Source organism: Geotrypetes seraphini, chromosome 1 (assembly GCF_902459505.1).
Source record: "Geotrypetes seraphini chromosome 1, aGeoSer1.1, whole genome shotgun sequence".
Taxonomy (NCBI): Eukaryota; Metazoa; Chordata; class Amphibia; order Gymnophiona; family Dermophiidae; genus Geotrypetes; species Geotrypetes seraphini.
Window position 1 is genome coordinate 408,506,096 of NC_047084.1, and position 27,766 is coordinate 408,533,861.

General features: G+C 44.4%; 1 protein-coding gene across 1 annotated transcript in view; it reads right to left on the reverse strand.

Annotated features, from left to right (window-relative positions):
* Window positions 1-16,398, reverse strand: part of ABCA1 (ATP binding cassette subfamily A member 1) — a 264,923-nt gene extending 248,525 nt beyond the window's left edge. Inside the window, exon 1 of the mRNA XM_033918403.1 lies at window positions 16,194-16,398. The gene's annotated coding sequence lies outside the window, so the exon portion shown is untranslated. The remainder of the gene's footprint in view (window positions 1-16,193) is intronic.
* Window positions 16,399-27,766: the final 11,368 nt, after the last annotated feature.

The following is a 27,766-nucleotide window of genomic DNA, read 5'->3' on the forward strand; positions in this document are numbered from 1 at the left end:
CCCATGTGCAGCATCTTTCCTCCCCTCCCACCCATCCCCTTGTGCAGCAGCTTCCTTATCCCTCCCTCCCATCCCCTGTGCAGCAGCATCCCATCCCCCCACCCCCTGTGAAACTAACATACCTCCAAGGCCTCCTAAAGCCTGCAGCAGAGAGAAGGCCCAGGTGGGGAAGGCCGCAAAGCAGGCCGTTCAGAGCGCTGCCGCTGCTTTAGGAGGCCTCGGAGGTATGTCAGGTCTCACCAGGATGGGGGTCGCTGAATCAGTGAGTCCGATTTTCTCGGACAACGAATCGATTCACCGAAGTGAATCGGTGAATCGATTCAAATTGGCGAATCGGGCACCACTAGTGGAGACAAAGACTGAATTTGAGAAAAACCAGACATGCACATGAGATCTCTTAGGGAGAGGAGAAGATAATGGATGCTGTGGATGGGCAGACTAGTTGGGCCATTTGGCCTTTATCTGCCATCGTGTTTCTATTTTAGTAGCCTTCCGCTGGACCGGCTCCATTCTATTTATATATTTTCGAAAGCGTAATCACCAGAATTGTACAAAATATTCTCAATGAGGTTTCACCAGAGTCTTATACAGGGGCATCAATACTTCCTTTTTCCTATTGGCCATTCCTCTCCCTATGCAACCTAGCATTCTTCTAGCTTTTGCCATCACCTTTTCAACCTGTTTGGTCACCTTAAAATCATCACATACTATCACACCCAAGTCTGTTCCTCTTTCGTGTACAAAGGTTCTTCACCCCCCTAAACTGTACCATTCACTTGGGTTTTTGCAGCCAAAATGCATGACCTTGCAGTTCTTAGCATTAAATCTTAGCGGGCAAATTTCAGACCTCTGTCACTGAGCTGACAGAGCACCTGACTCAGTTCATTCCAAGCATGCACCAGGAAAACCTCGTATAGCTCACAACTAAGAATCATTTTGCTCCAAAAACTTAGATATGACAATATTTTATTCAGTTATTTTTAAAATCCTGAACTCAGATGTAGGCTAAGTCATGTACAGATTGAGCTCCAAATACTTTGTTATAAGCAGCTGCAGATCTACGATACATCCCGTTATTCCATCTTCTCAGTCATGGCGCCCTCTCTTAGGAATACTCTTCCTCTACATATAAAACAAGAGTCCTCGCTCCTTGTATTTAAGACCAAACTCAAAACGTTTCTCTTCAATGATGCCGACGATACCTAATCTAGGATTCCGTTTGCTTTCTTTGGCAAAACTCTCTGCAGGTTTTTAAATCCAAACACCTCCGTAGAAGGGAACCAGCCCCTCTTGTTCTACCCTCCCCTCTCCTACATTTATATTTTTTTTATGTCGATGTATTTTTTACAACTTCTTGTAATTACCTTCCCTATGATGTTAGTTTTAAGTTAAGTAATCCCCCCTTCACTAAATTTGGTGATGGGTTTTTCTTTTTCCCCTTTTTTTAACATTTGTTTTTAAAAATTCATTTTATTGATTGTAAACCGCCTAGATATCCTCTTTGATAGATGGTATATCAAGAAATGAATAAATTTGGAAACTTGCTGCATTATTGCAATACCTTCTCTCTCTTTCCTGCCTTAGTGCTTTTCTTTTGCCCTTGACAATTTTTTTAAGATTAAAATCAGCAAGTTGAGAATAGCTCAGTAGCTCCAATGCAGCCCTGTGTGCAGCCATGTGAAGGCACTTGGGTTCAACTCCTGGCGCAAGTCTTCCGTTAGCTAGTTCAGCTGAGAATGCTCCTACCCGCAGTATCCAGAACTCCTGAGAGGGAAGAGGGAAGAAGGCAGGGCACGGCTCAATGCCAAATTCAAGGCCCAGAATTACAGGGATTTACATACAGGCCTACAGCTCACCTCCCAGCTGACAACGGTCACTGTTATGGATGGACCAAATAAGCTGAGGGGGAAAATGAGGGCAAAATTCCTGATTGGTTGTGAACAAAGGTTCAGACACCAGATTCCTGCCCTGGGTATGACTGAGCTGCTAACTCAAAGGCACAAGAAGAAGCTATAAGGCCAATAAATCCACAAATCCTTTAGAATGATGTTTCCAAGATGTTCCTGGAATTACTGGAACTACACGTCTCCCTCCATATTCGTTGTGATAGGGGATTAACAGACCCGCAAATAACTTTTTCATTTGTTATTTGCTGTTTTCTATTAAAAACCATCGTGAATATGGTGAAACTGCAAATAAAATGGCGGGAGACCTGGCCTGTTCCTGAAGGAGAGGAAAAACATGGTGAAGAAAGTGCTGGGTATCAGCGATTTTCTCTGTAAATGCTTGGAATCAGCAATTTCTCTATGCAAGCTGATGTATTTGGGGGGAGGAGCCAGCAAGCTAAAAACCGCGAATAATCAAAACCGCGATTGCTGAAACCGTGAATTCGGAGGGATAGGTCCTGGGATAGGCACGTGGGATCTCTCAGAGAGAGAAAGAGATAATGGTTACTGCGGATGGGCCATTTGGCCTTTATCTGACATCACGTTTCTGTGGATGCCGAGCACCTCAATACTAAGCAATCTCCTTCACTATGTCCAGAGGGGGATAATGCATTGTACTTGGCACCCCCAATCACTTTAGTATGTTGGTGCCTGTGCCTGGAGTATTCCCAAATAGCCACCATGAATATGCATGAGATAGATTTTCATGCACTGCCCCCATTTATCTCAAGCATATTTATGGCAAATGACAAATGATTCATGGCAAGTGTCCTGAAAATCAGAATGGCTAGAGCAGGGGTAGGGAACTCTGGTCCTCGAGAGCCGTATTCCAGTCAGGTTTTCAGGATTTCCCCAATGAATATACATTGAAAGCAGTGCATGAAAATAGATCTCATGCATATTCATTGGGGAAATCCTGAAAACCTGACTGGCATACGGCTCTCGAGGACCGGAGTTCCCTACCCCTGGGCTAGAGCATACTTCAGGAATAGCTTAAGAAACACTGTTTTAAAGATATGTTGCAGCACTTTCTTCAATCAACAAGTAGGCTGAGAGGGACTGCTCTAGCATGCTGTATTCATGATGTCAATGTAAGCCAATCCCTCCTCAAGTTTCAAGTTTAATAAAATCTTTGATTAATCGCTTAATCACATTTCTAAGCGATGAACATTTTAAAAAGTTACAGGCTTTGGGGAACAATACAGTACGTTAACAATTTTACATCCAAACGGACTAAAAGACATACTTAACAAACAGTAAACATAAGGAAAACGGAGAATGAAATACAAATTCCTTAAAGAAAAGTAAGACAATCAGGGTAAAAAACGAAAGGCAGGGAGAACAAAAAAAAAAAGACAATAAAATAAGAATTTTTAACCAGCAGATTGTTAACTAATTATCAAAAGCATCCTTAAAAAGAAAAGTTTTAGATTACTCTTAAATTTCTCCAGATTACGTTCTTCCCTTAAGTAAATAGGGAGAGAATTCCAAATTTGAGGTGCAGTGACTGAAAAAATGAATTGCCGTCTTGTATTAACAACCCTAAGAGAAGGGATCGTCAATAGATTTTGTTCACCAATGCTAGAGAAAAACTGTATACTGGAATTACAATTGTCTATCCTAAAAAAAAAAAAAAAAATTGGCATCCTCCTTCTAAAACAGAAAAGGGTGTACTTGTAAGTAGTACAGGGGAAACCCCAGCCAGTGAGGTTTTTGGGATACCCACAATAAATAGAAACTACTGGAAGGCAGTTTATGCGAATTGATCTCAACCATATTCATTGTGGATATCCTGAATACTTGACTGGCTGGAGTTCCCTCAGGACAGGTTTGGAAACTACTGGTGTAGTAAGTGAGTTTGGATCAGATTTAGAAGAGCACATAAAACCAGTCACCAGGTAAAGTCCTGTTCGCCATTCCCAAGGGGTCCTTTATAATGAGCATTTTTCCCTGAAGACACAAAATAGCTTCTGCACCGGATTAGATTTTAAACATGCTTTTTATTAAAATCTCAATATGCTGCAGCCTGACTTTGCCTTTACAAAAAAATTAATAAAGAAATAATGAGTAAAAGAAATAAACCACCAAAATCACAAGTCGCAAAATGAAATGGACTAGAGTATTAGATAGTCAGGAAGCAACCATAGTCCCTTCTCAGAAAGTGTCTATATGAGTCTTAAAAGGTTGCCGTTTAAATTCATCAACATTTAGTTCTCTGTGATTTGTTAGTGTAAAAACAAAAACCAAAGAAGTGTTTCTATCACACACATATCAACAGTTAAAACAAGTGAAGATTACAAATCCACTTTTTCACTGGAAACTAGTTTCACATCCCACCCCTGTCTCCCCACCCCTATGTGGAAATTTATGACATTGTACATTTCAGAATGATTTGCACGAGAGGGAACTAGGTTTCTGAAATTCATTTTCTTACATCAGGACCACATTAGCAAGTCAAGCTAGTACTTTTCCCGCATCCTATGAGTCATCTTTGCCTTGGACAAAGTCTGGGAAAATCATTAAGAGTTAGCTGGCTGAAATTTAATTGATTCAAGTCTAGGTCTTGGGAGGTTGCCTATTTCTGATGCAATTCAGTTACGCTTGATAGATCTGCCATGCTCCTTCCAGGTAAATAAAAGAGCCTTCAGTTCAAAGGTAGATTCCTGGCTCTTGGTGATCACAGTCAGCTTTGCTTTTTGAGTCAAGCTTTACAAATGAATCCTCTTCCGAGGCTAAGCTGCATTTATTAGCTTACTCAGGGAGTTATTTGGTAAACAGCATGTGTTAGTGCTGTTAGCATGCATCACATGCCACAGAGTCCACTTATGCAAAAAGCCCTGTGGCTAATAATGCATATTAATGGCATTAGCACATGCTGTTAGTATATGACACCCGAGATTCTGACACTCTACCCGGACCATTAAAGAGTAAAACTAAGTGAGAACTCAACAACTATGAGATCCGGGTGCTACGAGAAGCCTTGTTATAAGAGATGCACTTTGACCAGTTTTCCCAATAAAGTAGCCTCTTGGATATTAGAAAGCTAATTAATTAATTGAAAAAGTGCTATCAGGCAGCATGCATGAAAGTGTGAGGTAACCACCTGTTTGAGCAAGCAATAGCCAGGGGAATATCATGAAAAGCTGTTCCCTTGAGGACCAAGGTTGTGCACCTTCACTTCTAGCTAAGCCAATCAAGGCTCATTTCAGGACAGTGGCTGTGCTTTAGCTGTCACCATGAAGCATCAAGTGGTACAGATTAAGAAGCAAGCACAGGGCTATGAGTTCATCTTCTCTCCCTGTATCCATTCACTGATGGGGGTATTTTGGATGTTGTACAAAAAACCCCCCAAGTCATTAATTAATAAATAAAGAATATGGTCCACATGGGGTTGTAAACCAGGGCCTGACACAGTCTGTGTTTCGAAGAACACTCCGTCCTCAAGGGTCCTAAGGGTATTAAAACCTCATTCTAGGGAACCATTTGGTATACAATTGGATAAAAAAGTGCAATTTAGTAGATAAAAAACGAATTTGGTAAGCTCCTTCACAGTGCTATACTCATCTTTGCCGCTGGTATGAGCACCATAAGAACATAAGTAATGCCTCCGCTGGGTCAGACCAGAGGTCCATCGTGCCCAGCAGTCCGCGTACGTGGCAGCCCAACAGGTCCAGGACCTGTGCAGTAATCCTGTATCTATACCTCTCTATTCCCTTTTCCAGCAGGAAGTTGTCCAATCCTTTCTTAAATCCCAGTACCGTGCTCTGCCCTATTACGGCCTCTGGAAGCGCATTCCAGGTGTCCACCACATGTTGGGTGAAGAAGAACTTCCTAGCATTTGTTTTGATCTGTCCCCTTTCAACTTTTCCAAATGCCCTCTTGATCTTTTATTCTTTGAAAGTTTGAAGAATCGGTCCTTCTCTACTCTCTCTATGCCCTTCATGATCTTGTAAGTTTCTATCATATCCCCTCTAAGTCTCCTCTTCTCCAGGGAAAAGAGACCCAGTTTCTCCAATCTCTCAGCGTATGAAAGGTTTTCCATCCCATTTATCAGACGCGTCACTCTCCTCTGAACCCTTTCGAGTAACGCCATATCCTTCTTAAGATATGGCGACCAATATTGGACGCAGTACTCCAGATGCGGATGCACCATCGCCCGATACAACGGCAGGATAACTTCTTTCGTTCTGGTTGTAATACCCTTCTTGATTATGCCTAGCATTCTATTTGCCTTCTTAGCGGCCGCTGCGCACTGTGCCGTCGGCTTCATTGTCATGTCCACCATTACCCCCAAGTCCCTTTCTTGGGTACTCTCATTCAATAACATCCCTCCCATCGTATAGTTGTATCTCGGGTTTCTGCTTCCCACATGTAATACTTTACATTTTTCAACGTTGAACTTCATCTGCCATCTCGTCGCCCATTCCCCTAGTTTGTTCAAGTCCCTCTGCAATTCTTCACAATCCTCCTTAGTCCGAGCTCCACTAAATAGTTTGGTGTCGTCCACGAATTTTATTATCTCACATTTCGTCCCTGTTTCTAGATCATTTATGAATATATTAAATAGCAGCGGCCCGAGCACTGAGCCCTGCGGAACACCACTCGTGACCGTCTTCCAGTCCGAGTAGTGGCCCTTCACCCCTACCCTCTGTTTCCTACCTGCCAACCAGTTTCTGATCCATCTATGTACGTCTCCATCCACTCCATGGTTCTTCAGTTTCTGGAGTAGATGTTCATGAGGCACCTTATCAAAGGCTTTTTGGAAATCCAGGTATATGATGTCTATTGGGTCTCCTCTGTCCATCCGTTTGTTAATTCCTTCAAAAAAGTGCAATAAGTTAGTTAGGCACGATCTCCCCTTGCAGAAACCATGTTGGCTGGTTATCAGAAGTTTGTTTCTTTCAAAATGTTCATCGATGCTTTCTTTTATCAGTGCTTCCGCCATTTTCCCCGGAACCGAGATCAGACTCACCGGTCTGTAGTTTCCCGGGTCATCTCTTGATCCCTTTTTAAAAATGGGCGTAACGTTGGCTATCTTCCAATCCTCCGGGATCACGCCTGTTTTCAGGGATAGGTTGCAAATTTGCTGCAGTAGTTCCACTATCTCCTCCTTTAATTCCTTCAGAACCCTTGGATGGATTCCATCCGGACCTGGGGATTTGTCAGTTTTTAGTTTTTCTATCTGCCTGCGCACATCTTCAGTGTAACAGAGTCCTCGGCCCTGACATAGCTTCACAGTGAAACGCCGGCTAGCCAAAAATGTTGGCAGGGATCAAGAAGCACAAAATAAGACAAAGATCCTAAACAAGATAAGTTGGCATTTTTTTCTATGCAAGTTGAAACAGCTGTATTGATTACTGCTCTGAATAATTTGCATGCATAGACACTATTTAACTAGGGTTTTGGTTTTGTTTTTAAGCCGATGCAGCTTCCCTTTCAAGTATAGCCTGCAAAAGTTCTTTACTGGTGGTATACGGGGATCTGAGGCTTTTTCCTTCTATAGGATAGGTAACTCACAAGATTCTTATTTATCAGTGGCCTTAATCAATTGTCCAAAGTACATACAACAACAGAAGACATCAGAGGGAAGAAGGGTTTATTTATGATTGACATTTCATAATAAACAATTTGAAAATTCATTGACTGAAAGGTATATTATATTGGTGGATACAATCGGTTCTCTCAGTGTCCTGCATACCATAATTTGGTATTTTGGATGTACCCAGCATTAGCTAGCTATGCATGTAGAAGGATCACTATCAAGATCACAGTAAGACAGTCACTGCTGCATCAGAGTATCTAGACTTATTCATCTGTATATTCAACAAAAGTCAATGGTATCTTATAGACTGACAACTAACCAATTTATTAAGACACTAGTGTTTAAGCCCGTTACATTAATGGGTGCTAGATGTGTAGAGTTTTAGCACAATGGGACGCTGTGGCGTTTCTTTCTTTCTTTTTTTTTCGAGGCAGGCAGGAGATCTGGGGCAGCGGGAAAGTCGGGGCATTCCACACAAGATAACTTCAAGGGGCAGTTGGATGGGGAACAGCGAGAGAGTCGGGGCAGCGGGAGGCATTCGGGGAAGGCAGATCGGGGCAGCGGGAGGCATTTAGAACAGGCAGATCGGGGCAGTGGGAGGCGTTCGGGGCAGGTAGATCAAGGCTGCAGGAGGCGTTCGGGGCTGCAGGAGATTGGGGCTGACAGGGCAGAGAGCAGGACTTCAATAGAGCAGGAGAATCAGAAAGACATTTTCGACTGGTTCCAGCAGTCGCTTCTTGCGTTGATCGGCCAGCACAAAATTTCTTTGGTGAATCGCGTCCCTATCTACTTTGCATGTGTTTCTCCTCATTTGCATGCATGAATTGGAAGTGGATCGTAGGAGAGGTAAGTGAATCAGGCCAGAGGGAAATTTGGTCGTAAAGGGTTCGCAAACCGATCGGTAAACTTTTTTAAAAAACTAACTTTGATCGGATGGGGGTTTACATCATGGAATTATTGTCTGGATGGGAACGTCTGGAAGGAGTGGAAATGCGGTGAGCAAAACTGAAAGAATCTTTTTGTGAGGCAATTAAGTAAAAGTAAGAGAAAAAGAAGGCTGCTTTGGTTCTGAATAGTAGCTGAGAAGGTAAGGAATAGGAGGTTAGCTTTCTTAACTACAAAAGATCGCAGAAAGAGGAAGACAGGCAGAAATATCTGGAAAAGTTAAGAGAGGCTGGTCATGTAGTCAGGAAAGCAAAGATGCAAATGGAAGAAAAAATAGCTGACACAGTATATTAGTGATAGAAAGAAGTGTGGCACAGTGGTTAAAGCTACAGCCTCAGCACCCTGAGGTTGTGTGTTCAAACCCACGCTGCTCCTTGTGAACCTGGGCAAGTCACTTAATCCCCCCATTGCCCCAGGTACGCTAGATAGATTGTGAGCCTGCCGGGACAGAGAGAGAAAACTGCTTGAGTACCTGAATGCATGTAAACCGTTCTGAGCTCCCCTGGGAGGATGGTATAGAAAATTGAATAAATAAATAAATAAAGTGGCATTGTGAGACTCAAAGTTGAAGGGGAGGAATATGTAGAAGTTGGTAGACAAAGCGATGGAGCCAGATGGTGTACAACTGAGGGTGCTGAAGGAACTTAGGGAAGCTCTGGTAGCTTCACTGACTGACCTTTCCAACGAGTCTCTAGAGTCGGGAGTGGTACTGGAGGACTGGAGAAGAGCGGATGTGGTCCCTCTTCACAAAAGTGGAAGGAAGAAGTAGGGAATTATAGGCCAGCAAGTCTGACTTCTGTGGTAAGCAAATTAATGGAAATGCATTTAAAACATAAAATGGTCAAGTTTCTGGAATTCTGTGGATTACAAGACCGGAAGCCACATGGATTCACTAGAGGTAGGTCTTGTCAGACAAATCTGATCAATTTCTTTGACTGGGTGACCAGAGAATTGGATACAGAATGTGCACTAGATGTGGTGTATTTAGATTTTAGCAAAGCCTTTGACAGTGTTCCACACAGACATCTAATAAATAAATTGAGTGCCCTCAGGATGGGTCCCAAAGTGACAGGCTTGGTCAAGAACTGGTTGAGTGAAAGGCGACAAAGGGTAGTGATCAATGGAGATCACTCTGAGGAAAGGGATGTTAACAGTGGTGTGCCTCAAGGTTCTGTTCTAGGGCCTGTTCTTTTTGACATTTTTATAAATGATATTGCTGAAGGGTTGTCGGATAAGATTTGCCTCTTTACAGATGATACCAAAATCTGTAATAGAGTAGACACGCCAGATGAAGAAAGACCTGGCGAAGCTTGAAGAATGGTCTGAAATTTAGCAGCTAAAATTTAATGTTAAGAAATGCAAGGTCATGCATTTGTGCTGCAAAAACCCAAGGGAATGGTACAGTTTAGGGGGTGAAGAACTTATGTGCACGACTGAAGAGCAGGATTGTATGTGATGATCTTAAGGTAGCCAAACAGGTTGAAGAGGTGATGGCGAAAGCTAGAAGCATGCTAGGTTGCTCAGGGCCAGTAGGAAAAAGGATGCCCCTGTATAAGACTCTGGTGAGACCTCTTTTAGAATATTGTGTACAATTCTGGAAGCCGCACCTTCAAAAAGATATAAAAAGGAAGGAGTCGATCCAAAGGAAGGCTACTAAAATGGTATGTGGTCTTCATCATAAGATGTATGGGGACAGACTTAAAGATCTCAATCTGTATACCGTATTTTCACGTAGATAATGCGCACCCGTGTAAAACATGCACACGGGTATAGCGCGCGAAAACCACAAATTTATGTACAGAAATTTTTATATACCATGCATACCCGTATACCACGCATGCTGCCCGACTCTCCTTTCTCCCGCCCCGACTCTCCTCTGGCCACCCCGACTCTCCTTTCGCCCGCCCCGACTCTCCTCTCCCCTCCCCCTTGAAGTCCTGTCCCCACCCCGAAAGCCTGATGCCCCCCCCCGACGTCCGATTCACCCCCCCCCCCGCAGGACCGCTCGCACCACCACCCCGAAGGACTGCTCACACGCACTCCCACCCGCACCCGCACCCCCACCCTGAAGGACCGCTCGCACCCCCACAGCCTCCCGACCCCCCCCCCCATCATGTAGAAGCTCCTACCGGTGTCCTGCTGCTTCCTCTTGGCGGTCCCGACTCCCCGACACGATCGGGGCAAGAGGGAGCTCAAGCCCTCTTGCCCCAGCCAACCGCGGCACCCCCGACACGATCGGGGCAAGAGGGAGCTCAAGCCCTCTTGCCCCAGCCAACCGCGGCACCCCCGACACGATTGGGGCAAAAGGGAGCCCAAGCCCTCTTGCCCCGCCGACTCCCCAACTCCCCGACAATATCGGGCCAGGAGGGAGCCCAAGTCCTCCTGGCCCTGGCGACCCCCCCCCCCCCGCTAGTTGTTTGGGCCAGGAGGGAGCCCAAACCCTCCTGGCCACGGCGACCCCCTACCCCCACCCCGCACTACATTACGGGCAGGAGGGATCCCAGGCCCTCCTGCCCTCGACGCAAACCCCCTTCCCCCCAATGACCGCCCCCCCAAGAACCTCCGCCTGCCCCCCCCAGCCGACCCGCGACCCCCCTGGCCGACCCCCACCCCCTTTCCCCGTACTTTTGTGTAGTTGGCCGGACAGACGGGAGCCAAACCCGCCTGTCCAGCAGGCAGCCAATGACGGAATGAGGCCGGATTGGCCCATCCGTCCCAAAGCTCCGCCTACTGGTGGGGCCTAAGGCGCCTGGGCCAATCAGAATAGGCCCGGGAGCCTTAGGTCCCTCCTTGGGGCGGGGCCTTGGGCACATGGTCGGGTTGGGCCCATGTGCCTCAGGCCCCACCCCCAGGTGGGACCTAAGGCTCCCGGGCCTATTCTGATTGGCCCAGGCACCTTAGGCCCCACCAGTAGGCGGAGCTTTGGGACGGATGGGCCAATCCGGCCTCATTCCGTCGTTGGCTGCCTGCCGGACAGGCGAGTTTGACTCCCGTCTGTCCGGCCAACTACACAAAGGTACAGGGAAGGGGGGTGGGGGTGTCATGGGGGTCGGCCAGGGGGGTCGCGGGTGGGGGTAGAGGGTCGCCATGGCCAGGAGGGTTTGGGCTCCCTCCTGGCCTGAACAACTAGCGGGGGGGGGGGGGTCGCCAGGGCCAGGAGGACTTGGGCTCCCTCCTGGCCCGATATTGTCGGGGAGTTGGGGAGTCGGTGGGGCAAGAGGGCTTGGGCTCCCTTTTGCCCTGATCGTGTCGGGGAGTCGGGGGGGCAAGAGGGCTTGAGCTCCCTCTTGCCCCGATCGTGTCGGGGGTGCCGCGGTTGGCTGGGGCAAGAGGGCTTGAGCTCTCTCTTGCTCCGATCGTGTCGGGTGTCGGGACCGCCAAGAGGAAGCAGCAGGACACCGGTAGGAGCTTCTACATGATGGGGGGGGGGTCGGGAGGCTGTGGGGGTTCGAGTGGTCCTTTAGGGTGGGGTTGCGGGTGGGAGTGCGTGCGAGCGGTCCTTCGGGGTGGGGGTGCGGGTGCGTGCGAGCGGTCCTGCGGGGGGATGAATCGGACGTCGGGGGGGGGAACTATGTAAAAAAAATTTTGTACAACGCGCTCACACGTATAACGTGCAAGGGTATGCGCGGTACGTAAAAACCACGTATAACGCGCACGTTATATGCGAGAAAATACGGTACTTTGGAGGAAAGGCAGGAGAGGGGAGATATGACAGAGATGTTTAAATACTTACGTAATGTAAATGCGCATGATTCAAGTCTCTTTGATTTGAAAGGAAACTCTGCAATGGGGGGCATAGGATGAAGTTAAGAGGTGATAGGCTCCGGAGTAATTTAAGGAAATACTTTTTTTACAGAAAGGGTGGTAGATGCATGGAACAGTCTCTCAGAAGAGGTGGTGGAGACAGAGAATGTGTCTGAATTCAAAAGGGCCTGGGATAGGCACGTGGGATCTCTCAGAGAAAGAAAGAGATGATGGTTACAGGGGATGGAAAAACTAAATGGGCCATTTGGCTTTTATCTGCCATCATGTTTCTATGTTTCTATATCAGCATAATGTGCACCTCAAAGGAAACGCTAAGAAATTTAACTTTGGAAATAAGCTTACACTTGCACAAGAACAAAATTCATCACTCATTAGTGCCCTCCCACTATTCCAGTGTCTTGCAAATCTTTTGGCCAGAAGGCACAGTAAACCCAGTGCCCTGGCTGGAAGGCACCCGGAAGTGTGCAGACGTCAACGTGATGACATCACCAATATGTCTTCATGTCGACATCCACACATGTGTGGAGGCCCCTCTGGCCGTGACCCTGAACCTGCCACTTCAGTGGGGGATCCTGGAAGAGGGGAGGTGCAGGGAGATGATTAGAGACACCAGCAAGAAGCACGTCCCATAAGCAGTCAGCCCGCGCCGGCGTCTCTCCTCCTTACCGGTATCTCATCGGGGCGCACCTGGAATCTGCTGTGGCACACAGTTTGCAATACACTGCACTATTCTGTTCACTGTATTACTGACACCAGAAATGCAGAGCATTGCACACCACAAACCAAAATGTCACAAAGGCTGGTCATGCATTGCCATGTTTTTCAATCAAAAATTCACAAAATAGGTATATCATATATGTGTAGTCCTTAATATTGTGGTCTAATTTAGAGATTAATCATTTTCCTGATCTGTAGAGATTGTGTGCTTGTGTTCGTTGTATTTTCCTTTTCATGATCTCTTGTTGAGGTAACAAGTAGATATGAAAATTAATAAATAATGTTAATATATAATATATTAATATTGTCCCAACAGGATGTTAGCATTGGAAAATTTGCTGTTATGAAAGATAACAAAGTTTTCCACATTTTTACTGTATCAAAGCATCCTTTTCCTCTGTCCAGTGTCATGATCAACCATGTTGCCTAACATTAAGAACCCTCCTGAATCTGATTGCAAAGGGTTAGCCTTAGAGCTACATATATATATATATTAGTGCAGTTAGGGTTGCAATCAGATTCAGGAGGTTTCTTAATGTTAGGCAACATGGTTGATCATGACACTGGACAGAGGAAAAGGATGCTTTGATACAGTAAAAATGTGGAAAACTTTGTTATCTTTCATAACAGCAAATTTTCCAATGCTAACATCCTGTTGGAACAATATTTTTCCCCTGCACAGCAGAGTTTACAGTTCCATTATTTCTTCACAAAAATGTCCTACATTTAAGAAGTTTCAAGTTTAATAAAACTTTCTATCTTGCCCATTGGGCAGGCCTTATGGGCAGCTTACAGTATTAAAGAGAGAGAGCAGTATAACCAGACAGCAAATCGAAGGGTAAGGACAGAACTACAATACTGATAGGAAAGTAGGAGGAGGGAAAAACACAAAGAGGGATGACACCATGTCTTTTCCTTTTTTCTGGGACAAGAAAATATACTATTGTTTGTAGGGGTCACACAAACCAAATGTTGCCTTCCTCCCTATCAAGCTCTCTAATCGCTCTCATTGGGGGCAAAACTTGGGCTGGCTTCGGCCCTGGTGGCCTATTCCTTTCATCTAGATCACTGTCACTGTTGGATTCAGACCGTGTTGGCTGTGCTCCGAAATTTATTACACAGTATTCTGGATGCTTTCAATTGTTTTTATTCTTTGTGGTTTTTTAAGAACAGACCCCAGAAGAAAGTTGTCTATTATCAAAGGACAGACCATGTCAGGTCCATAACACAGATCTGATACTGTGTAACTTTTGGAATTTTAGTATATGCAACACTCTTACGTGTGAAGACTTTTACACAATAAACTGTTTATCAAGATCATCGTCTACACCAGTGGTCTCAAACTCAAACCCTTTGGAGGGCCACATTTTGGATTTATGAATTCTTGGAGGGCCTCAGAAAAAAAAAATAGTTAATGTCTTATTAAGGAAATGAAAATTTTGCATAAGGTAAAACTCTTTGTAGTTTATAAATCTCTCCTTTTGGATGTCTTAATAATAATGTAATTTATAGCTATAGAAACTGTTTTATTTTACTTTTGTGATTATGATAAACATACTGAGGGCCTCAAAATAGTACTTGACAAGCCACATGGGCCCCCGGGCCGTGAGTTTGAGACCACTGGTCTACACAGTGTTTCATTTCTTCAAAGCCAACAACAGCACATACACTTCTCCCTCTGTATCCGCAGTTTCCATATCTGTGGATTCACTTATTTGCGATTTTTCGGCTGCCGACTCCACCCCCTAATTTTCGTCACTGAACCCGGCGTTTCACATTGGAAATCGCTGATCCCGGCGTTGTACGGAGCAAATCGCAGGTCGGGTTATTCATGGTTTATTATCTTTTTCAGGTCTATTTTACCAAAAAACCATGAATAACATGCAAAAAGTTATTCACGGTTTTTCCGTATTCACGGCTATGTTCTGCCTGCATCCCCCGTGAATATGAAGGGAGAAGTGTACAGTTAAGGTGTGTTTCTCCTGAGCTTTAGCTGTACAGCACCAGAGTTTTGTGTATCTGCCCCTCAGTTAGATGTGGTTTTAGGACAGAAGGGAGACTCTCTCACCCTGTAGTCAAGTCTCCAATCTCTAAACCATATTTTTGCTTTTTCTTCATTGTTCACCTTGGCTCTTCCAGACCCCTCCACCCCCCCCCCCCCATGATGCCAAAAGATGTCTGGGGGTGGGGGTTCTTTTATTTATTTTTCTCAATTTTATTTACAATGTCACAAGCAAACACTTGTTTACAGCAAAATAAAAAGCTACAAAGAAAACTCCAACAATAATATGCAAAGACAATTAGATAAAGATACAAATAGCTTTTTTTGTTACACAATCCTCGATGAGAAGATCCCGGACCTAAAACATTAAGTCGAAGAAACACAATGCCTGGGAGGGAGGTCTGGGGCGGTTTTTCTGCTTATTTTGAAATACCGGAGATGCTACCCAGCCGGGGTTACTATCGGGCATTTGAAACTTGTCCTTTTCCCCTTCTTTCTAGCCTCAACAGCGCCGACTGGCGGATTCAGTGGGACGTAACATCAAGAGCCATAGCCCCAAGAAACAGGAAAGCAGTCAAAGAAAACTTACAAAAAGCGAGGTGGAGGAGCCGTTACATTCGTTTTCTTAGAAAAAGACAAATACTCGACCACAGCACACTTCGCACGATGGTGTCTCAGAAAAAAGCTCTCTGCTGAGAGTCTTGTAAATAGAGGGGCAATACCAGCTGCCAGGCGGCTGAGGGGGGAAAAGTCACACAATTCAGCTGCCATGCACTTATTCCCGAAATAAAAACAAAAAAAGAGAACTTGAGCTTAGCTACCACCCCCCCCCCCTACAAACCTCCAAAAGCCTGAGCCATCTGTAGGCTGGTAGAGAGAAGATATTCTGTTCCCCATCCTATATTTCTCCCTTTTCATCTTCTCACCCTTGCAAAGAAAAAGCACCGGGGACTCCTCTGAGCCCCGTCTTTAATCCATCTCATTTCTGAGCGTGACAGATCCAAGCAACCCCATAACAATCCGATCGACCTACCGATCCCCTGAAAATAATAACAAATACACGCACAAAAGCGGTAACAAAGGATAGATCGCGAAACATCCACATCAACTACTGTTGAAATGAAGAGAACAAAGATTAAATGGAAAAGATAAGCAGCTTCTCTTTCTATAGCTAATGCACCCTAAGTGTAAATTAAATAAATAAATAACAATGGACTGGATACTTGTGATCTTTTGCTGTGAGATAAAAAAAAAAGTTGAAATCTATGTGCTTTACCTGTTTTCCTCTTGTCCCTTTTTTTTTTTTTTTTGCTCCTGTTTCTTTCTTTAGAGTAATTTCTGAGAAATGAAATCAAAGCAAGGGGAAGTGGGAATCAGAAACACAAAGAGGTTTGCCTGCCGCCTATTTGTTAGTCGCTCGGCGATCCTCCGTCCCTGCGGCAGACGCATAGACTAAGGAGTTTAGCCCGGGGTTCCTTTTATAGATTCGACGGCTCTATACACTCGGGGTTATTAGCGGTCACAAGTCAGTCCTGCGACCGTTCTGTTTATGTGCTGCTGTCAATCACAGCCAGCACGTGGCAGCCTGACCCGCCCCTTAAAAAAAAAAAGCCGTGCGTGCAGTCTGACGAGCCTATCCTGCGTATCTGGAGGAGTTAAGCCTGCAAAGCGGAACGGATAGTTGTCGAGTTTCCTTCTTTTTTTTTTTTTTTTTTTGTCAAGCAAATTTGTGGCTACAAATGACGCTCTCGAGGACTACAGGGCAGCTTTCCCTCTACTGCGCCCTTAATTTATCTCATAGGCAATGAAATTGAGGGACCGCATGACCCCCACAAATGTTGCGGGTTGCCGATGCCCTTCCATCCCTACGATCTGTCACTCCTACATCTCTGCACCTCCCCCCCCCCTCCTGCCTCTGGTTTCGGTTCTTAGGAAAGTGAGCGCCCTCTTTTTCTCCCCCAGCACAATTAGTAATGGATTTTCCTCGTACTATTGTGGCCTGTCCTACTGCACTAGCAACTGGAAGCCCTTTGATTAAGCAGCCTGAACGACAGCGGCTTGTTCCTTAGATCCGAGGTTTCTGTCGGGGACGCAGCACCCGCCCTCCTTCCTTCCTCCTGGTGCAGCAGCCGCAGTTTTACTTTCTTTTCTTCCCCCCTCCCGAATAACAGCATTTTCTCCTGCCGGTAGCGTCAGCCGCTGCTTTTCGCTCAGCTGGTTTCGGAGTCTTTGTTACGCTGCAGCCCAGGGTTGCCGGATGGCTAAAAAATTTCCGGCCCAACTCATGGCAAAAAGGAGCTCAACTTGTGTCGGAGTAGCCCAAACAATTGCCGCTGGAAACGCCTCAAATTTATCAAACAAATTACAAACTGTTTATTTATACACTACAGGTATCCCAAACAGTCCATAATGGTGTACAAAAGACCAAAACTAAAAATATTGCCCCAGAAAGAAACGTGTTCACTTTTTCTATGCGGATGATATTGTACCAATTAGAGAGTTGCGCGGGGATAGAAATCCCACCCATTCCCACCTGTCCCCGTCAGGATCCTCTCCGTCCCCACCCATCCCCGCAAGGAATTACCTCCATCCCCATAAAAAGCAGCAATTACTTCTGACAGGATCATCAATTCCAGTTTCTTTTGTGTTTGCGCTGCTGTTTTCCTTGTGGAATCTCTTTGGTGGAACCCTTTTTTTGTTTTCTGTTCAGGTAATTAACGTATAAACCCCCCTCTTTTACTAAGGCTGACGTGTCCATTATATTATATGGACGAACCCTGCTTCCAAAGCCTTCCATCCCCGTGGGAGTCCCGTTGGCTAGAGGGGCGTCTCCGTGGGAGTCCCGTGGGCCAGAGGGGGGTCCCCGTGGGAGTCCCATGGGTTACAGGGGGATTCCCCCGCGATCCCCGTTCCCGTGCAGACCTCTAGTACCAATCTTTCCTGTACTATCTGACCTGTCTTCAGTTAAGGCAGTTTTCAATTGGATGTCCCAAAGTTCTTTGAAGTTAAATTTGGACAAGACAAATATAATTTGGTTAAAATCACCACACTTAATTTGATATGGGGGAAAGGAAATCAAGTTGATGCTGTAGAAGAGGTGAAACTCCAAAATACAAATGTTAAATTCAAAACTGAAATTAAACTCTTTGGGGGTTTAGTTGGACATAGACTTAACTATGGAAGTTCAGGTCAATAATATGATCATAAAATTATGGTATAAATTAATATTGTTGCATAGAATGAAGTATTTTGTAGAGGAACTGAGTCATAACTCATCCGCGCAGAGTTACGACTCAGTATTGTTTTCAGCTTTTAATCCACATGTTTTTATATAAGAACTTTTAGGGACCCCCTGAAGAAGACAGCATTGTCGAAACACAGACCATGTTGGATCCACAGTTCCCAACGGTTTGGGTCCTAGATATATTTTATGTGGATTATGAATTTGTATATTTTTAAATAAAGCCTGCATCTTGAACATCACCATCTCCACAGAGTTTTTGTTTTCGAGTGATGGAGAGTCAACAACTTACCTCTCAACATCCAAGCTATGAAGGCCAGGGTCTGAAGGTTGACATGTAGAAGCAACCTCTTGTTCTGGGTGATGAAGGTTGGAAAACAGTCCAGTCTCCATAGAGCTCTGGACCAATGTCAGAAAGAGGGAATCATATCTGTCTTGGCCAATAAAGTATAATGATAATCATGGTTTCTGTTTTACTTGAGTTTCAGAAAAATGATTCTTGTGCCTGCAGAAGAGAATTTAACTAGAACATCAAAGATAAAATGACATTATTACTTCAGTCAGAATACATAGTAAAATACATGGCCTTCAACTAAATAAGGATAAAGTGAAGATGCCCTGGCTTTGTAATTCTACAAAATCCATTCCAGAGCATTTAATATTTCTGGATGAATCGTTTCTCAAAGTGAAAGTGATCTCTAAAGTTCTAGGAGTTTTGTTGGACACCAAATTATCATTTAAACCACAAGTGAATCATATTTGGAGCACCGTTCAGTGATAAAATTTCTCACAAAAGAAGGGAAAAATCCAAAGGAGATCCATGAACGCATGAATGCAGGTTATGGTGAGTCTGCCCCATTATCCTACAAAGTAAAATTTTGGAACAAGCAATTTAACTGGGATAGAGAGTCCATTGAAGATGATCTTCACATTGGATGGCCTGTGGAAGCAACTTCCACAGAAATGTGCATGAAAGTTGAGGATTTTTGTCAGACAGATGAATTAAGATTTCCTGAATAGCTGTAGAAATGGGCATCTCAGCAGGTATAGTTTGGAAAATAATTCATGAAAAGTTGGGCATGTCCAAGGTTAGTGCAAGATGGGTTCCAAGAATGCTAAAGCCATGTAAGAAGGCCACGAGGCTCCAGTGCTGTCAGGAGAAGTTGGAGATGCTCCGTGAAGACAAAGTGAATTATTTTCATTGTTTGGTGACTGGAGATGAAATTTGGGTGTATCACAGAGATCCTGAGTCCAAAATGGAGTCAATGCAGTCGAAGCACAAGTCATCATCCCCCACCCCAAAAATATTCAAGACAGAAAATTCTGCAGGCAAGATCATGGCAACTGTTTTCTGGGATGAAGGACTTTTGCTTCTGGAGTTCATGCCACACAAGACAAGCATAACCGGGGGAGAGTTACGCCAACACAATGATCACTTTGCAGAAGTAAATCAAGGAAAAAAGATGAGGAAAACTCACAGCTGACATGCTGTTTCTTCACAATGTGCCAGTGCACATGTCACGACAATCACAGGCTGCCATCTGAGAATGTGGGTTTCAGCAGCTGAACCATCCACTCTACAATCCTGACCTGACTTCCTCAGATTATTTCTTGTTTTGAAGAAATCTCTCCGTGGACAGCAGTTCTCAAGTGATAAAAACGTCAAGGAAACTGTGACATCCTGGTTTGAAAGTCAAACAGAATTCTTTTCAAAGGAGTTAAAGTCATTGCAGGAAAAGTTGATGAAGTATTTGGAGCTATCAGGAGACTATATTGAAAAATAAAATGAAAATATTTTGAAAACTTTTTTTTTCTACTGAGATAGATAAGTTACTAAACGTACCTCGTAGAATAGTATTCAGCAGATGGGGCTTTGGCAAGAGTTGCTATTTTTTTCTACTGTTAGTAGTTCTAGTGAGATGAGAGTTATAGATTAAATGATTTTTGTGTGAAAAGATGATTTGTGCAGTATCACCAGGCTACTACCCCTGCAACCAATTCTCGATAGGTGGGTGATTTTGTAGTTAGTGGGCATAGAAGTTGTAATCTGGGTTCGTCTTGCATTGGTTGCCTTCATCCATGTTTCGGTTAGGAATAGAAAGCCAGGTTGTAATTCATTAATCAGATCTTTTATAGTTTCAGTGACCACTGATCTTGCATTAATATATCCACATGGGATTGAGGCGAGTATGTCTTCATTAGTGTAAGTGGTTGGGATTTTTATTTTGGTTTGGTTTAGTGATGTGATTGTAGCATGGTTTTTGGTGTCTATGTGATCCAACCAGTGTTGGGATTACCTATTGCATGTGGTCAGCACAGTTTATCATACGGTGTGTGTTCTGAGGCGATACATGGTCTGTTGTTTGCAGGGATGGAGTAGGCTTTCCTTAGTCAGGAACATCAGCAGGGTTGAGATTAATGCTTAGTAGTATAAATGTAATGTGAGCCTAGAAATGGGTGGGAGAGTCTAGGCCATAACAGAGTTGTGTGTAGCCTGAGTTGTGAAAAACTACCTTTGAAAGTCACTTTATTTTGGAGTGTAGGAAAAAATTACCAGATAGAGAAGTGTACATTAATCTTTTGAGGTAAGAGATATTCCCCACAAAGAAAGAAAAGACTGAATTTAGACAGGTGCTCCACAGTGCCTTATAGAAAATCAAAAGCATGGTCCCCCATTTTTAGGGACAACCTCAAGACTCCTACTGTCAAGTTCATGTGCCTGTTCAATCACATACTCTCTGCCTTTCCCTATGTCCTGTATCTTGTGGCGACCGATGAACCTCTGGGTAGGGTTACTACCCTGCACGAGCAACGTTGGATGGCATTCTTGCATGTGCTAGTGTGATGTTTTCAGTAGGTTTGCGGGGCAATGGTTGAGGTCACAGGCTGCATGGCTATATTTATTATAAAGATTGTTGAACTCTGCCCATTCTATAGGTGAGAAATGGGACCAGGTTCTATCTGCTGCGACTGATTCTTTTTCTGTTGGTGGAAATGATATCTCTATGTGTGAGGGTGTTCCGTTGAAAGAGGCTCTGATATTTGCGATTTTGTTTTTGAAGTAGGTAGCTAAAAGGGTGGCTGTAGGTGGGGGCTTATTATTGTTCTCTATATATGGTGTTGTGTTTGTGAGGACTTTTAGTAGCTGGAATAGCTTTTGTGAGTCTTGGGGTCTATCTCTGATTTGTTTCGAGTAGTATGTCCTTCTTTTTTCTTTCAGTTTTTGTTTGTACTTTCGGTTTGTTGCTATCCATGCTGTTTTTGTGGATTCTTGGTCGCTTTTTCTCCATTTTCTTTCCAGTTGTCTACATTGTCTTTTGAGTTGGAGTAGTTCGTTGTCAAACCACTTGTCTGAATTTCTGTGGATTTTGGATTTAGGTTTTTCTGGGGCTAGTTCGTTTAGGGTGGCCTTACTTAGCAGGTTCCATTTTGAGATGAAGTCTTTAGGTGTGTAGTGTTGGATTATAAGAACATAAGAACATAAACAGTGCCTCCGCCGGGTCAGACCATAGGTCCATCCTGCCCGGCAGTCCTCTCCCGCGGCGGCCCAAACAGGTCACGACCTGTCTGAATCACCAGAAGGGGCTCCCTTGCCACCTTGGTTTCTCATTGAAGTCCTATCTTCCCATCGAAGTCCTAATCCTCCGGTCTTGCACATGCACGACCTGGTTGGGTTTCTATACTTATTACCTGGTTAGCTTTCTATACTTGTGTTACATCCCAGCACCTCTCTCAGTATCCCACGATCCCTTTATCCCTCAGGAATCCGTCCAATCCCTGTTTGAATCCTTGTACCGTACTCTGCCTGATCACTTCCTCCGGTAGCGCATTCCAAGTGTCCACGACCCTTTGGGTGAAAAAAAACTTCCTTGCATTTGTTTTGAACCTATCTTCCTTCAATTTCTCCGAATGCCCCCTCGTACCTGTTGTCCCCTTCAGTCTGAAGAATCTGTCCCTATCCACCCTCTCGATGCCCCTCATGATCTTGAAGGTCTCTATCATATCTCCCCTGAGCCTCCTTTTTTTCAGAGAGAAGAGCCCCAGCCTATCCAACCTCTCGGCGTATGGGCAGTGTTCCAGCCCTCTTACCAGTTTGGTTGCTCTCCTTTGGACTCTCTCAAGTACCGCCATGTCCTTCTTGAGGTACGGCGACCAATATTGAACACAATATTCCAGATGTGGACGCACCATCGAAAGCCTTTTGAAAATCGAGGTAAATGATGTCTATGGGTTCCCCATTGTCCACCCGACTGCTTATTCCCTCAAAGAAGTACAGAAGGTTCGTTAGGCACGACCTTCCCTTACAGAATCCGTGCTGGCTTGTTCTCAGTAGGCCATTCCTCTCGATGTGCTCACAAATGCCGTCCTTGATCATAGCTTCCACCATCTTCCCTATAATTGAATTATGGTGTCTGTTTTTGTCCAGAATACTGTGGGATCTATATGTTTGTGTGAGAGGAAGGTAGTCTGTTGAATAGTCGGAGTGTATTTGAGCTTCTACAAACTCTCAACTCAATAGGAATCTCAGGAAAAGTACTTGCATGGTTCAAAGGATTCCTACAATCAAGAACTTACAGAGTCAAAACAATGCAAGAAAAATCAGAACCATGGTCCAACCCCTGCGGAGTTCCCCAAGGATCACCCCTATCACCTCCACTATTCAATATATACATAGCTTCCCTCAGCTACTACCTGGATAATCTTGGCATAATTTCATACAGCTACGCAGATGACATCACTATTCTCCTACCCTTCGACCATCCAGAATCTATCATGACAAGCACAATACACAAAACCCTCGAATCAGTTGCAATTTGGATGACAGAGCACAAATTGAAACTTAAGCCTGACAAAACAAATTTCATCCTACTAGAAAACAACAAAACTCCAACATTAACTAATCTTGTAATAAATTCGTTCTCATACCCAATGCAACCAAATTGCTTGTAATCACAATTGACAGAGGCTGCACCATGCAACCCCAAATTAACAAAATAATAAAGGCTTCGTTCATGACCATGAGAAATCTAAGAAAAATCCGAACATTCTTCGAAAAGAAGCAATTCCTACTATTGGTACAATCTCTTATCCTTGGGATGATAGACCACTGCAACATACTATATCTACCATGTCCCACGGCCATGATGAAGCAATTGCAGACAATACAGAATACAGCACTAAGACTTGTCTATTCACTAAAAAAATATGACCATATCACAGAGGCATACCATGACTCGCACTGGCTTCCAATAGAAGCGAGAGTGCACTTCAAATTCTACTGCTTACTTTACAAGGCTATCAGCGGAGAAAGCCCAACCTACTGGAATAATCGACTAAATCAATCCTCCTCAACTAGACACAGAAGAACCCACTCACTATTCTCTCACCCATCATCCAAAAATGTCAAACAAAAAAAACTTTATGACAACCTAATAGCCTCCAAAGCAGCTAAACTGGACAGACAAATCACCACTCTGTTATCTTCAACTACAAACTACAAAACCTTCAAGAGAGATATTAAAACCATACTCTTCAAAAAACACATAAAACCTATCCAGCACAACCAATCCCAACCCAACATCCAAAACTCTCTATACCCTTAGTACTCTCTAATATTCTTCTATTTACCAAATGTTATCTAAATCCCCATAATTCACCCTATTCTTATCTCCTAAAGACTTCTACTTCCCGTTGGTAACTCTTTACCCAACGTTTTTATTACCTTAAAAATTTTGTCATCGCTTGTTCTATTCCTTCAAATTTTGAATGTAATTCTTGTTTTAGTTTGGATGTAATCCACCTTGAACCACAAGGTAATGGCGGAATAGAAATCACTAATGTAATGTAATGTAATCACTGCATTGCATGCATGAATGCCATCCAGATGTCATTCGTTGCCAGGTTTTGAAAAGCAGTCCAGATCCTTGGACATGTCCTCAAAAGGAGGACATGCCTGGGGAAATATGGACGTCTTGTAACCCTACCTCTGGGCCCTCAACAACACTCTGTCTCCTCTCTTCAAGTTGGCTCCTTTTACTCTCTGGTCATAACACCTCTTTTAGATCTGATTCTTTCTTGCAGCAACTTGGTTGGTTACCTCCCAAGATGAGGCTATTAAGGTGGTGGTAGTGTCTGTTTCTCTGATATAAATGCCTGAGAATAATCGTGTATCTCTCCTCTACTTTTGAACATCTTTTGAGAGACAATAATACTTTCTATGAATGGCTTACGTTACTGCTTCCTCAGCTCTGTGTCCCATCATATTGTGGTATGTTGATAGAATTTCAGCTTTCATGCACTCTGGGACTATTAGTTGATAAACCACTCTTTAGTCTCTGGGGTATTTGATTACTCGGTTTGAAGCCTTCTTTCAGTTTTAGTCTCTTGTGCATTTTCCAGAAGTTTTTACTGTCTCCTGTCCAAGTCTTAAAGTTTTCTGTTTTAGAATTCAGAATGGTCTCAATTATGGGTTTTTGTGTCTTATCTGTCTTCTGTAGTTCCCGCAGAGTGGGACCAGAGAGGTTCACCAATTTGGACTCTGACTAGTTACCTCTGTTTGAATATTTTTGCTCTGGGCCTGACACCGTTGTTGAACTTCGTTTACTCCTCCAGTTCAAGATCCAACACCATCCTCTCCTCATGCCCCTGTTGATGGAGGAATGGCTACTCTTTTGCTCCCCAACAGCTTTACAGAGCCAACTGGATCTCCTCGATCCAGATGTTGCTAGCCTTGATGGGTCTGAGCGGAGATCTTGCAGACTCGCTTCGCATTGTGGGTCTTCTTAAAAAGAGAGAAGTGCCAAATGAAAGATCCCTCGGCATCCTTCAGAACATTGATGCCAGGTAATCCAGGGATGTCCTCATTCCAGTTATCATCTTTGATGACAAATATGCACCAGTCAGGGATTACGTGGCTGAACCAGGTTACATCCGATTACCAGAATTTCCAGCCCATTTGCTGCTGTTAACTTCATCCAGGTGGCACTTCATAGCGGCAGCTTATTTTTGAGTTTGTTGTTGAAGTAGCTTGCCGTAATGGTAGACACTTCAGATCTGGAGTCCATCAAGCAGTCATCTGGCACTCCCCCTATGAATACCTCAACAACAGGCCTCAACCCGAGGGCCACTCCATTCACTGGTTCTTCAAGATCACACACCTTTCCTCCTATGTTGGCTATGTGCTCCCTTGGTGTGTGGTGGAGGGCATGGGCGGGTCCCCTCTCTGCACTCCTCCTGTCTCCACGAGTCCCCTATTCTTATCTCTGAGTCCTCCCTCCACCTCCGGGACTCTCTCACTTTGACAATATTTACTTAGATGTCCCAGCTCCTGGCAATGATAGCAGATGATTTGTCCATTTTCAGTCCAAGGGGCATCCCCTCCACTTCAATAGGATTGGCTCCTTTCTTCCCAATTCCAATCCATTTTTTGTAAGAACTCTTGCAGCTTCTGCCCCAAGTCTCTCCCTAAGCACTTGAATGCTGTGTTTAGTTGTTGCACAACCGGGTCCACTGGGTCGGGGTCCTCAATAGTGGCCCTCATACTGGCCTCACATCTCATTTGAAGAGGTCTTACATTCACTTCCTCGTCCAGGGACAGATTCTTTTCCTCTGTGAACCATGTTATCAGTAGAGTCAAAAGGTCATGTAAGAGAGGTTTCCTAGCTCCGTGGCCCGTCTCCTCATTGCTCAACCCTACGATCAACTGTTCATTCAACACCTCCCCTACATTGGAAATGACAGTAGGGTTTCAAGCCAGGATCTTACCTGTTTTATCTTGCAGGCACCAACCAAAGGTGCATTCGGTCTCCCCACTCAACTGTCTGCAGGCATAGAATTCTCTCTGTTGATTGTTGAGGGACACTATCACAAAATTATTCTGTTAGCCTCTTAAACATTTCTTGCTTCAACCCTTTAAAGGGCTTTGTAACTCCTGCGTGCAGCTTCAGCACAGTGAGGGGTAGGGAGGCCAATCCCCCTTACTGCACCGAGCAGATCCACTAAATACTTTTTTCTTCGGCAGGAAGCCTTGCCCCTTTCTTCCTGGAGCCAGCCATCTTGCTTCAGCCCTTTAAAGCGCTTTGTAACTCCTGCATGCAGCTTCAGCATGCGGCTTCAGCACAGTGAGGGGAAGGGAGGCCAGTCGTCCCCTCACTGCACCAAGCAGATCCATCGGAAACTTTCATTTCTTCGGCAGAAAGACCCACCCCTTTCTTCCCAGAGCCAGCCATCTTTCTTCAGCCCATTAAAGGGCTGCTGAGCAGGCAGGCCTTCCCCGCCAGTGGAGCCCGTTTTGCAGCCTTCCTGCGAACCAAGCAGGGCCAGGCCTAAACCATTTCGGGACCCCCGGACAGTCAAATACACCAGGACCCATCTCAGCTATCACACTTATACTTCCCATAATGGCTTTCCACATCCCTGTTATCACAGGCCAGGGCCGCGATGGAAACCTGACAAACCATTTTCACATGAGACAAATAACATAACCTCATAAAAATTCCAACAAACACAGAACTACCCAAAACAAACTCCAACACAGCAGCTCTAGTTAACGCCAGATCTGTAAAGGGCAAAGACCTCATCCTTCTAGATGCCATAACAGACAACAGATGGGATCTCCTATTAGTAACTGAAACAAGGCTAAAATACAATGACGGGGCCACCCAGGGTGCCCTATGCCCTCAAGGTTGCCAAGCACTGGCATGTTCCCGCCCCATAAAAAAGCTATCATAAAATCCAAATTAAACCTAAGACAAATAAACTCCATCTCACAAGAAGGCCTGGACGGCCTCATTTTCTCAATAGGCCATGACAGAAAAACCATATTCATACTAATCTACAGAGCCTCCTCCTCCCCAATGTCTGTACTTGATAAACTAATAACTATTATAAGCGACCTCTCAGTCAACCACAAACAAATCATCATCTTAGGAGACTTAACTTTGCGGAATACCCAGAAATCACTGGTGCACCAAGGGAATTCACAAAGACGCTGTCTGTCCTTGGTTTCATCCAACAAGTCCACTCCCCCACTCACTCCTCAGGGAACACTCTAGACTTGATCTTCATCTCTAAAGCCCCGCTACTCGATAACAAATCAGCCCCGCTGACAAACATTCAGGTCCCCTGGACTGACCACCATGTAATTTCGTTCAACCTACATGTCAAGACCAAAGGGTCCATAGTAAATCTAGCTTCACAAAAAACAACCACATTCGACCCAAACACAAGTTCCACGACCCAATTTACTAGAGGAAAAGGCACAGACATGGCATTGTGCCATAAAGTCACTGTACGAGAAATTAGCAAGAGTCAAAAAAGTCAAAACAAACACAAGATCCTTCTCTTCACCCTAGTTCACAGAAAGCCTGAAAGAACAGGAAAGCGGAAAAAATCTGGTGCAAAACACACAACGCCAAGGACAAATCCACCTGGAAAAGCCTCTTGAAAGAATACAAACTAGCGACACTCAAAACAAAAAAGGCATATTTCACAAACCTAATATCCAAAATCCCAAACAGATCAAAGGCCATTTTTCACTGTCAAAAAACTTTTTCACCTCCTAAGGATCACACTGCATCCAAATATCAAACATAGACAGTGAATCCCTC